This window comes from Piliocolobus tephrosceles, chromosome 2 (genome assembly GCF_002776525.5).
Source record: "Piliocolobus tephrosceles isolate RC106 chromosome 2, ASM277652v3, whole genome shotgun sequence".
NCBI classification, from domain to species: Eukaryota; Metazoa; Chordata; class Mammalia; order Primates; family Cercopithecidae; genus Piliocolobus; species Piliocolobus tephrosceles.
The window spans coordinates 180389483-180402321 of NC_045435.1; positions in this window are offsets into that span (position 1 = coordinate 180389483).

Genomic DNA, 12839 nt, shown 5'->3' on the forward strand with positions numbered 1-12839 from the left:
TTTTGTATTTTTGTGGAATCAGTTATATCTACTTTTTCATTTTTGATTTTATTTTGGCATTCTCTGCTTTTTTCCTGCATAGTCTACCTACTGGTTTATTGATTTTGTTTATATTTTCAAAAAACCAACTTTTTGTTTCATTGATCCTTTGTGTGTTTGTAGTCTCTATGTTTCATTCTGCTCTGATCCTTATTATTTCTTTTCTTCTACTAATTTTTGTGGTTTGTTCTTGCTTTTCTAGTTCCTTAAGTTGCATCATTAAGTTGTTTATTTGAAATCTTTACTTTTTTGATATAGGCATTTATTTCTGCAAACTTTATTCTTAGGACTGTTTTAGCGGTATCCCATAGGTTTTAGTATGCCATTTTTCCATTTTCATTTGTTTTAAGAATTTTTTTTGATTTTTTTCTTAATTTCTTCATTGACCTGCTTGTACTTCAGGAGCAAGTTATTTATACAGTTTTGAAAATTAATCTTGTTATTGATTTATAGTTTTATTCCATTGTGATCTGAGAAAATACTTGACATATTGTCAATTTTTAAAAAATTGCTTGAGGCTTGTTTTATGATCTAACATATGGTCTTTCCTGGAGAATGTTTCATGTGAGGTTGAGGACAACAAGCATTCTGCAGCTACTGGATAAAATGTTATGTATATGTTCATAGTTCCGGTCAGTCTAAAGTGCAATTTAAATCTAATGTTTCTTTATTGATTTTTGGTCTAGATGCTCTAATGTTGAGGATGGGGTGTTGATGTCCTCAACTGTTCCTGTATTGCAGTCTATCTCTCCATTTAGATCTAATAATATTTGCTGCATATATCTTGGTGCTCCTGTGTTGGGTGCTTATGTATTTAAAATTATTATATTCTCTTGCTGAATTTATTTCTTTATCATCACATAATGACCATCTTTGTCGCTTTTTACTATTTTTGACTTGGAATCTGTTTTATCTGATATAAGTACAGCTACTTCCACTCACTTTTGATTTCTGTTTGCGTGGAATATCTTTTCCGTCCCTTTACTTTCAGTCTATGGGCCTTCACAGTTGAAGTGAGTTTCTTGTAGGCAGCATATAGTAGAGTCATATTTTTAAATCCATTCAACCAGTCTATCTCTTTTAAGTGAAACATTTAATTCATTTACATTTAAGGTTATTGTTGATATATGAGGGCTTATTCTGTTAATTATTTTCTGGTTGTTTTGTATATTCTTTTCCCTTTCTTTCTCTGTTGTTGTTTATTTTTGCAGTTTGTTGATTTTATGTAGTGTTAACACTTAAGTTCTTTCTCTTCCTTATTTGTGTGTTAACTCTACCAGTGAGTCTTATACTTTTGTGTGCTTTAATGATAGTAGATACCATCCTATCACTTCCAGGTGTAAGATTTTCCTAATAATTTTTTTGTAGGGCTGATTTAGTGGTGATAAATATCCTCAGTTTTTATTTGTCTCAGAAGACTATTTCTCCTTCATTTATAAAAGATAACTTTGCTGGGCATAGTATTCTTGGCTGACAGTTCTTTCTTTTTAACATTTTGAATGTGTTAGCCTGTAAGGTTTCTGCTGAGAAATCTGCTGTTAGTCTGATGGTGTTTTCCTTGTATGTGATGAGATGCTTTTCTCTTGCTGTTTTTTAGAATAATCTCTTTGTCTTTTGCTTTTGACAACTTGATTCTAATATGCAGTGAAGAAGAACGTTCTGGGCTGTTTCTACTTAGGGACCACTGAACTGCCTGTATCTGCATGTCTGAATATCCTCCTAGACTTGGGAAGTTTTCAGTGATCAGTTCATTAAATAGATTTTCTATGCCTTTCATGCCTTCACCCATTGGAACATCCAAAATTTATATTTTCCATCACTTTATGGTGTCTTATATGTCACATAGGATTTGTTAATTGTTTTTTTCTTTATTTTTGTGTGACTGGTTTATTTCAAAAGACCTGTCTTCAAGTTCTAAGAGTCCTTCTTCTGCTTGTTCTAGTCTATTGTTGAAGTCCCTAGTAATATTTTTACTTCATTCATTGAATCCTTCAGTTCCAGGATTTCTGCTTGGTTCTTTTTTATATTTCTCTCTCTGCTGAATTTCTCACTCATATCCTAAATTATTTTTCTGGTGTCTTTGTATTGTTTATCTGTGCCCTATTGCATCTCACTGAGCTTCTTTAATATCATTATTTTGGATCCTTTTTCTGGCATCTCATAAATTTCTGTTTCATTGGAATCTATTGCTGCAAAATTATTGTGTTCCTGTAGAGGTGTCATATTATCTTATTGTGTGTGTGTGTGTATGTCTGTGTGTATGTGTATCTGTGTCCTTATATTGATGCCTGGACATCTAGTATAACAGTGGCCTCTCCTACTTTTTTGGATTAGCTTTTTTTGTGGAAGATTTTTTCATGAAGATGTATCTATAGTTTTGGTTGGGTGGAACACTTTAGCTTTGATTTGTGATGTGTGCCATAGTGTATTCTCTGTATGATTTGTTGGACTGTAAACAGTGTCAGTTGTGTCTGTGATTTCCTTTGTGTTGTAGGCTGTGGTTGTTCGTGGAAGCTGTGGTGAGGTTTTGCTGGCCAGTCCTCAGGCCCCAGTGGTGGAAGCATGGGCCAGTCTCTCCTGTTTTTGAGACCTTGGGTGTCAGTGACTCCAAATGGGTTGATTCTTGGCTTGCTTAGGTCCTGGCAGGGGCATGGTTGGACTCAGCAGGTGGGCAGGTCTTTAGTTCCCTGGATGGTGTGCATAGCCTGGATAATGGCAGTAGCAGTGGTGGGACAACTCTTTGAAGCATCACATGTTGGTGTTAATGGTAGCTGCAATGGGCTTGGCAGGCCAGTTTTATGGCATATTCTGGTAGGTGCTTGCTTTGGTGGTAGTGACAGGCTACGTGGGTTCATCCTCAGGCCCTTAGGAGGAGTGTATAGATGTTAGCAGTGGAGTACGGGGTGAGGCAATTCCCAGGCTCCTGGATGTTGTGCTTAGTCACGCAGGAGGTAGTGTCCAGCTGGGAGGGCCTGTCCTCAGTCCCTCTGGTTGCTGTGCTCAGGCGCTGGCTGTGGTGGTCAGTGTGGAGTGATCCCTGGACCCCCCAGTGGAGTGCTTGGGTGCCTGTAACAGTTGCAGCAGTTGAGGTAGGGAAAGCCTGAAAGGACGGGGGCATGAGCAAGTGTGCTGCAGCTCTACTGCCAGCGGGCAGATGTGGAGATGTCTTGGCTGCAGTCACAGGCAGGCAGTTCTCAGGTTCTGGGGAGTGTAAACTTCAGCCTCTGTGGCTATGGCAACAGCAGTGGCAGCAGTGGGAAAAGCCAGTCCTCAGGGAGCATTCAAGAGAACAGTGGCCCTGCTTCTTTGGCCCATAGCCACCTCAGCAGTGGGTGCAGTGGGCACTTGCACAGCCTGTTTTTCAGGCTTGTGTGTGGCAGTCCTGCTGCTGAGGCTGAGGATTGCTGTTTATGCAACCCCCAAGTGGTTCTCAGGCTCTAGCGAGTGTGCACTTTGGTCCCCTTTGTCCTGGGGGCAGCTTCTCCAAGGTGTAAGACTCAGTTTGTGCTAGAACTCTGGGGACCCTACTGCTCCACTGGGTGCCACCAGCATTGTGCTAATACAGCCCTCCAGGTGAATGCGAGAGGATGTCAGTGGGGCTCCAGGGATGTAGCAATGCAAGGGCTTTTGTGTCCCAGGGAAGGATGCAGTATGGTGGGTGTTGGACTCTCAAAATGGCACCATGCTGCATCTGCTTAGTGTAGCAAGGGAATAATCTCATGGATAAAATATTATTGGAGTGCCACTGGGGGGATCTTCAATATGGCTCACTAGAAGGCATCTGGCACTTACCACAGTGGGTGTTTGGGATCCAGCATAAGCTCCCTCCGTAGAGTAAAGCCATCACATAGTTTCCAGGCAGCTTCCTATGTTCGTCTTAGGGCCCATGAAGGTCAAGGAGCTCTCCTGTGGCTAGGGTTACAAGAGTTCATGGTAAACATGGATTGCTGAGGATCTGTCACTTTCTTTTTTCCCATACTGGGGAGGCTTTCCAGGCTCCCAGCCAATCTTGGCCAACCTGGTGCCTCACTTCCCTCTGCTTCTGTGCCTCAGGTATTTCCTCACTTCTCTGTTGAATTCCAGTGTTCTCTCTTAGATGCTGTGTTAAAGTGACATTATCTAATTGCTCTTTTATTTCTTTGTAGAGGAGGTAAGTGCCAGATGTCTTCTAGTCAGCCATATTGAAGCCCCTCTCAAGTGGCACTCCAATAATATTTTATCTGTGATATCATTCCCTTGTATTTTCACCTCTTTAGGGCAGACTTATCCATTAGGCACAGTAAGTATAGGATCAAGTGTCCGTGAAAACATTTAAAATTTTAAATGCTTTTAAAATCAGAAGGAAAAGATAAATATAATAATAAACACCTAGTAATGATCCACCATGGATTATACATCTTTATATCAATGTTAGTGTAAAATATAATTTTTACTTGTATTTCGGCTAGTTTGTTTCAATGGAAGAAGAGGCCCATGAAAGTCAAAGTTTCAGGGCCCATGAAACTTACAAAGCAATCCTGAATCTCCATTGCTCTGTTTTAACTTTGGTTTCCCCTAAAGCAGAGTCTAGGACAAGGCTCTACAGGCAGCTTTTTTGGGAAGTTATCTAAGAAGCAGATGTGAGGGCATAGGGTGAGACAGAGAAAGAGGAAAATCCAATAAAAGCATGTGTTCTCAAGGTCACTGATGTGGGCAACATGATTCACTTTCACCAGGACCTCCATTTCTAAAGATGCATAGAATGCCTTCTAGTATTCCTGGACATCGGAAGGATAGGCGGCGGGGATATTTATCCACTGACTTCTGTTATCCGTTTGTTGAGTATTGCTCCTGGAGGCTGTAAACTCTCTTCCACGGGGCTTGCATAAACGCTGGGTGCCCCAACATTGGAGCAGGTCCTGAAGAGGAAAATGTAAAGTGCTTGTTAAAGGTGAGATGCTTGTTAGCATGAGAGTGAGGTTGCATGGCTTAACAGAGTTGAAGCTGAAATGAGAGAGGGGACAAAGTGAGGTGACTCAAAGTGATGTAACTCAAAACACCAAGAATCTGATTCAGTTCCCCTGGAATTAATTTCACATTATCCCCATTCTCCCATACTATTTTATTTGTACATATGCAAGAGCTCATTTTGCATTCATCCATGTTTCATATATCACATAGTTCTTTTTGCACTTGAAATATAAATTCCTTGTGGAATTCCTCTTACTTAATACATATTGGTGATTTAATTTCAATAAGGGAGTCCTGGACTAGGATTTAGGAAGACTGAATTTGGTTCCCTCTCTAAAACCAACATGCTGTATGATCTAGGGCAACTCCCTCAGTCTACTTTAGGTTTCATAACTATATCCACAAAATTAGAATCTTGGACAATATCTTCCCCAAGGGCCCTTCTGGGAGGGGTATATGATTTGATTATTCCCATCCACCTTGCTTCTGCATTACAGAGCCCCAACTACATTCCAGGCCCAGTACTAGTTGCTAGGTTTATAGAGATAAATGCAACACAGCTTTACTGTACAGGAATCTGCATCTCTTCTAAGAAAGAGACATGTGAAGAATTATAGCAGTGTGACAAAAGTAAGCACAGAGGGATAGGGACACACAATGGTATCTGTAACCAAAATTGGGATGTCAAGAGGAATTCTTGCAGAGAACACTGCTGAGTTGATTCTTAAAGGATGTTACTTAAAGGATAAGTAATGGCAAGAATATGAGGAGGACACCTCATATAGAGCTTGTTCAAGAAAGGGGACATCTTTCTCAAGCCTGAGGACAGCTGGTTGAAGAGAGAAAATAGATGTTGTTAAGGCCTTCTGAATTTTGAGCCTGTGAGGTATTTCAGTGTTGCATTTTGTCTTCTTGAGGGCAATTGTTTGGTACGCTCACGTAAAAGTTTTAATACATGTGCTAGGCTCAATATTGGGAAAGAACAAGTTATATGGACAAACTATGGCACCCAAAGTAGGAGACAAGTTTTTCTGTTTGCTGGGAAAGAAGATTTACCTTAACTATTTTATATTTATTATTAGGCAGCACTGTGGAAATGGATTTTTAAAAACCTACAGCCACAGACTAATGGAGAGAAGAGGATATATTTGCCACTAGACAAGTCTTCAGCCAATTTATATGTTAAATCAGTCCAATGTTCCTCTCCTTGATGATAATGAGTACATTTCTTTGGAGAAATCAAAGTCCCTGTTATTTTCTCCCTATTTATGGTGTTCAGATATTTGTGTTACTCCAGGTAAAGTTCCCCAGAAATAGCTTGTAGAAGCAGCCCTTCACACTAAGTGCACCCTGGGAAGAATATGTTACAGGAATCCCAATCCTCTGGATATAAATGTTGACATTTTGCCCTTCCTGTTTGGCATGAGTAATAGATCACCTATAATTTTACCTCACAGAATCATTTTCTGCTTTAGGCAGAAATGTTCTTTGCTGATAAATATCCCACTACACATAAATGTCATCTTGAAAAGGTTCTCTTTTTGGAGAAATGGCCAAGAGCCCTTCTATTGCAATAATTTTCTTTACTAAAGAAGAGAAACAAATGACAAAACTCGATGAAGTGGTGGCTGGAACACAGTCTTCTCAATGTTTCTTGGAAGAATGAAGTGGGAGAATGCTGGAGGGAGAATTTATTACTTGTAGGGATGCTCATTTCTTAGAAAAGTTTGGTTCAGAATCTGAAATTTGGTACTGACTACAGGTGTGGACATGGATTCATTGTTGCTGATGCCAATTCTGGGCATGTAATAACTACTCAAAACTAAACCTGGCCACTACCGTTTTTTAATTGTACTGTGGATCTTTTAGTCTTAGTTTAAGCTGCCCCGTTGACTTTATGGGAAGGGAACAGAATGAAGGAAAGAACATGCTTAATTAGAGTATACTAAGTGCATTGGCCATTTCATTTGTTCTTTTACTAATGACTGGACTAAGTATTTACACATGCTGTCAATTAAATTAACATACATTCATGAAAAACATTGAGTCAAATACTCTGAACATTAAAAATCATATCATGCAGTCTTCACCACAATTTCAAGAAGTTAGGCATTTCACCATCCAAAGTTTGTAAATGAGCAAGTAAGAGTTTAAATCAAATGCCTAAGTTTACATTATTTGTAAGTGATGAAGCTGAGATCTGAATTCAGGTTTATCTGACTCCAAAGCTCATGTATAGGGGGCCTCACAGATAGCACTGTAGTCATCCAGTAAATGCTTGTAAAACTAAACTTTTGTGGAAGTAATAATGGTGGACTTATTGAAGATGGCCCAGGGTACAAAGAAGTCATCCTCCTCAAAATCCCAGTCTTTCCCCATCCATTGCTTTATTTATCAAACACTTCCTGAATTTATATTCTTGTCAATATACTGTGTTATGAGACTCAGATATAAACTTATGTCTGGACGTCCTTAATCCTAGATGACCTAGTTGGGAAAATAGAAAGACAAATAATTATTATACAGTAGTCTATATACCAATTCAGGAATATTTATGGTGATCTATGACTGAATAGTAATTACCCTAAACTTAGTGTCTTAAAACAGTAGTTTTATTATCTCTTATGATTCTTGAGGTATTGGACTCAGCTTGGGTTCTCTTGTGTTTTTGTAGTCCAGTGGTGGTTGAGACTAAGATCATCTGAGGCTTTCTTTACTTACACATCTAGTTTCTGGGATGAATGGAACCATTGTTGGATAGTCTGACAGATATCTCTTTCTTCACATAGATTCTCCACATGGCTAGCTTAAAATTCCTTATAGCATGACAGTCTCATGTAGATAAATATTTATGGTGACTGGTTTCTCTTGAATTAAACCTTCCAAGAGACAAGGTTGGAAGCTGCAAGGCTTTTTCTTAGTAAACCTGTGAAGCCACACTGTTTCTCTTCCACTGCATTCTGTTTGTTACCAGTGAGTCCCAATCCTGCTCAGATTCAAAGGGTGTTTCTCTTCCACTGCATTCTGTTTGTTACCAGTGAGTCCCAATCCTGCTCAGATTCAAATACTGTCAGGCATAGTTCTTTGTTGTGGTGGTCGGGGGTGGGGGGTGCATCTTTGGAGACCAGCTCCTATATTTACCAAGGGCTTTGAGATCTGTATAGAGCAACAGACCAACTCTACCCTAAGGCAGAAGAAGTTCAGCCTGAGAAGACTTTTGACAAAGGTGAAGTAGGACTTAAAAGCCAAGAGGCTAGAGTTTGGCCCCCCAGGTAATTGGATTGAACAGTGGTGTGTGTTTAGTGGGATGAGGTATGTGGAGAGTGGCATAGACGGTACAGAGATTACGAATAGGTGTCTCCTTCCTGGCCATGCAAGAAATGCAGACTTTATAAAGAAGGGAATAGGAATCACTGAAAGGTTTAAAGCAACCAAAGAGTACCAAGATGAGTGCTGCATATTAGAAAGATAACTTTCTGGTTGCAGTGTGGACGATAGATGTAAGAAGTCAATAATGGAGTCAGGGAAACATGCAGGTGAGAGAAAATGGTGGGCAAAGGACATGGACAGACACTTTTCAAAAAAAGACATAAGGGCAGCCAACAAGCATATGGGAAAATGTTCAACATTGCTAATCATTAGAGAAATACAGATCAGAGCTACAATGAGAACCATCTGATACCAGTCAGAATTACTGTTATTAAAAAGTTAAAAAATAACAGATGCTGGTGAGATTGTGGAGAAAAGGGAATGCTTATACATTGTTGGTGGGAATGTAAATTTGTTTAGCCATTGTGGAAAGTAGTTTATTGATTTCTCCAGGAATTTAAATTTCTCCAGGAATTTAAAATAAAATAAACTCAGCAATCTCATTATTGGGTACATACCTAAAGGAATATAAATCATTCTACCCTAAAGACACAAGCATACATTTGTTCATTGCAGCACCATTTACAATAGCAAACACATGGGATCACTTCAACGTCCATCAGCACTAGACTAGGTAAAGAAAATGTGGTACATGTAGACCATGGATTACTACACAGCCATAAAAAAGAACAAGATTATGTCCTTTGCAGCAACATGGATGGAGCTAGAGGCCATTATCCTAAGCAATCCTACCACACAGACATAAAACCAGATACCACATGTTGTCACCTATAAGTCAGAGCTAAACATTGAGTACACATGGACACAAAGAAGGGAACAATAGACACTGGGGCTTACTTGAGGCTGGAGAATCGGAGAAGAGTGAGGACTGAAAAACATGTAGTATTAGGCTTATTTCTTCGGTGATGAAATAATGAGTACACAAAACTCCAGTGACATGCGATTTACCTGTACAACAAAACTGTACAGGTACCCCTGAACCTAAAAAAAAAGTTAAAAATAAATAGTGTCATTGTGTAACATTGAGTTGAATTGTAGAGTAACATTTAAGAGAGGTATGAAAGTGTAGCATGTGCTAAGATGCATAAACTTTGAACTCTGGAATATGACTACTTGTTTTTAATCCCTGACATGACCTATGTAATCTTGGGCAACTTACTTAATCATCTGTACCTCAATTTCTCTATCTATAGAATGTGAGAATAATAGCCCCTATCTAAAAACAGTTTTTGTGAAGAGTAAATGAATTATTATTACTACAGTATAAAAACACCACAAGATCAGTTCTGTCCATTATGTTACTGATATATTCACAGCACCTAACTAGATTCTTAATAAATATTTTTGAATGAATACATGTAAAATGATTGGAACAACACCTGACACAATTTTACTCCTAGAAGTTTATCCTAAAAATATACTCACAATAATTTAAGCCAATGTAAATAAAATATTATTAATTACATAAATAGCAATAGCTTATTTAAAGCGATAGCTTACTTGGACAGGAAAAGTTTGGGAAAGTATATATGCTTATATACATACATTTATCAAATGGAGACTGTATAAGCAAACTATGGCTTAGTCATACAATAATATACCATGCAGTGACTAAGAAAATAAGGGAATTGATATGTACAGTTAAAGAATGATCTCCAACATATGTGAAAAAGTAAGGTGCAGAAAAAAGCAAAGTGTAGAAAAAAATCAAGGTGCAAGTGCATATAGTATGTTATCATTTGTAGAGGAATGTATATGCATATATGTGAATATTTATGTATATACCTATATATGCGCGCACACACACACTCACAATCTCTGGTAGGTTTCACAGAAATTTGGCAACAATGTTTGCCTCTGGGGAAGGGATATGGCTCTCTGGGCTCAGGAGTGGGAAGAAGACTAATGCTAGACTCTTGATATTTGTTTTATGTGCAAGGCACATGAACCCTGTTTAAAATGAATCAAACAGTTTATCATTTCTAAAGGAATAATTGATATCAAACAAGAGTTGACTACATAAGGTCATACGAGAGGGTGGGTGTATTTTCAAGTGTCCAAGAGAGCCACAGGGCATCTTGCTGAAAGTATGTGTGTGGACACAGGGCTGAGAAAAATGTGGCATTTTTCTGCACAAGGGGGCATCACGCCTTTAGCTGGTAAATCCTGTGAATTGACCTCTAAAGATTGATTACAGTTCAGCATTCCACTCCTTTGGCTTGGAAAATTAGATTGAATACCATTATTAGTTTTGATGATCAGACCTGAATTTTCTGTATGCTCACGTAGCAGGCAGACAGCCTCTAGTATTTCACAAGCAATCTCATGGCAGTTTGCTTTCTTAAGGGGATGAAGGGTGCTAAGAGGAGGCCAGTAGTGCCTACTATGTGCTAGGAACCCTGCTGGGTAGTTGACTTAAACATCACATCAGTTAACCCTCTCACTCCCTCCTTGGATGGTCATTATTAATCTGCATTTAGACAAGAAAGAGTTTTAGGTGGTTAAACAAATTGTCCATGGACATACAAGAGTATGTGACAAAAGAGAAGTCATATGACAAATGCCATTGACTGTGCCTGAGCTCATGAATCATTAATATTAATCATAGCAATTTTTTTTTGAGGAGGAAAACTTTAGACTTCATCTCAACTTGGGTAGGTCACTCATATTTTGTAGGTAAGGATGGTGTGGCCCATAGAGGAGAAGAGAGGTATTCATGTTACAAAGCGGGTGGTGCAAGTTAGGGCCACATTCTGAGTCTTTAGATGCTTTGCCCAGGATCTCTTTGGGTTTTATTTTTTCAGTTCTCCCTAAAGTTGGATCCCAACAAAACCTTACAAAGGCTGCATTACTCCTGGATGTGGTCTTACAGCCCCTGAAATGGCTTCTCTATTTATTTTGGGATCCCTTGTTTTTGAGTCCCCGTGTTCATTATTGGTGACTTGGCCTGTGCATGTAGAAGTGACCTACCAATGTTTATAAATAGCATTTCAAGCTGTCTTTAAAATAGAAGTATCTGGTGAGAAAAGATTGTGTTTTTTATTTGCTTTGGAATTTCTGAACTTCTTTGTTTTGTGTCAGGCATGACTGTAGGTACTCATCCTGGCTTACCTAATTGAGTAATTATCTGGAATTCATTTAAAAGGACTATACAGAACCCAGGGGCAGTGTCACATTGATGTATGGATTACCAGTAGAACATGAGAGCTACAAGTTAGAAAGTTTTATTGTTTCTGTGATACTCAGGGTTCTAAGATGAGCCCTAAGCTTCCTACCCTTTAGTGTATGAACCATGTATAATCTCTTCCCTTTGATTGTGGGCAGGACATAAGAATATTATGCATGTCACTCTCATAATTATGTTACACTATATGGGAATGGTAATTAGATTTTATAGGTGTAATTAAGACCCCTAATAAGTTTGACTTTGAGTTAATCAAAAGGGAGATTACTTGGGTGGGCCTGACCTAACCAGGAAAGCCCCTTAAAAGGAAGGCCTAGGCCTTCCCAGAGGTTAAAAAAATTGCCCTGATGGCTTTGGATTGTACAGCTACAAGGAAATGAATTCTTCTACCAAGCATGTAAGTTTGGGAGAAGACCCTAAGCTCAGATAAGACCATAGAATGGATTGACGCCTTGATTACAGCCTTGTGAGACTGAGCAGAGGACCCAGCTAAGCTGTTCTCAGAATTCTGCTCTACAAAAATTGTGGGATAATAAATGGGTTTTAAGCTTCTAAGTTGGTGGAAATGTGTTAGCCTAAAACACTAATATATTCCTTGTGTTTGTGGAAAGAATTTACACTCCACTTTTTGTGGTTGATTAACGGTCCTACACATGATTTCTTCCATTTTTTTGTTCCTACTTCAACTTGAATTTTTTTAGGTGAGAACCTTCGAGAACAAGAACCTTTAGGTGCCTTTGTATAATATTTGTCAAATAACTTAATTTCCTTCTGCCTTCCTTCTTTCATCTGTGAAATGTGAATGGCTCTGGTTGGTGTGTCAGCTGGCTCATTACGTGGCACTCAGTAGCAAGTTGGACTGGTCAGAGGCTTTTACAAACTAAACAATAATCTGTGGGGTTTATGGGATGTTTGGGCAGCTATTGTGGATTGGCAAGAGAACTAGATTTGGAATCCAAAGAGCTGCATTTGCATTCTTATTCTCCTATTTAAGAGCTGTACGACCTCAGGCAAACCGTTGAACTTTTCTGATTCTTAGTTTTTCCATCTATAGAGTGAGGGATAATAATAAGTTAGTGGTGAGGACATTGCATGAGTCATGTTGTCACCTTCAGTTTGCTTTAAAATTGTCTAAGTCAGTTCCTCTCTCGTAAACTTTGAAGGGCCCTAACTCTCTTGATCCCCTGGATTCTTGTAACTCTGAGAGGAAGCTCTGCAAATGGGAAATCATTGAGAATGGTAAATATTCAGGTGACAAACACAATGAAAAAGTTCC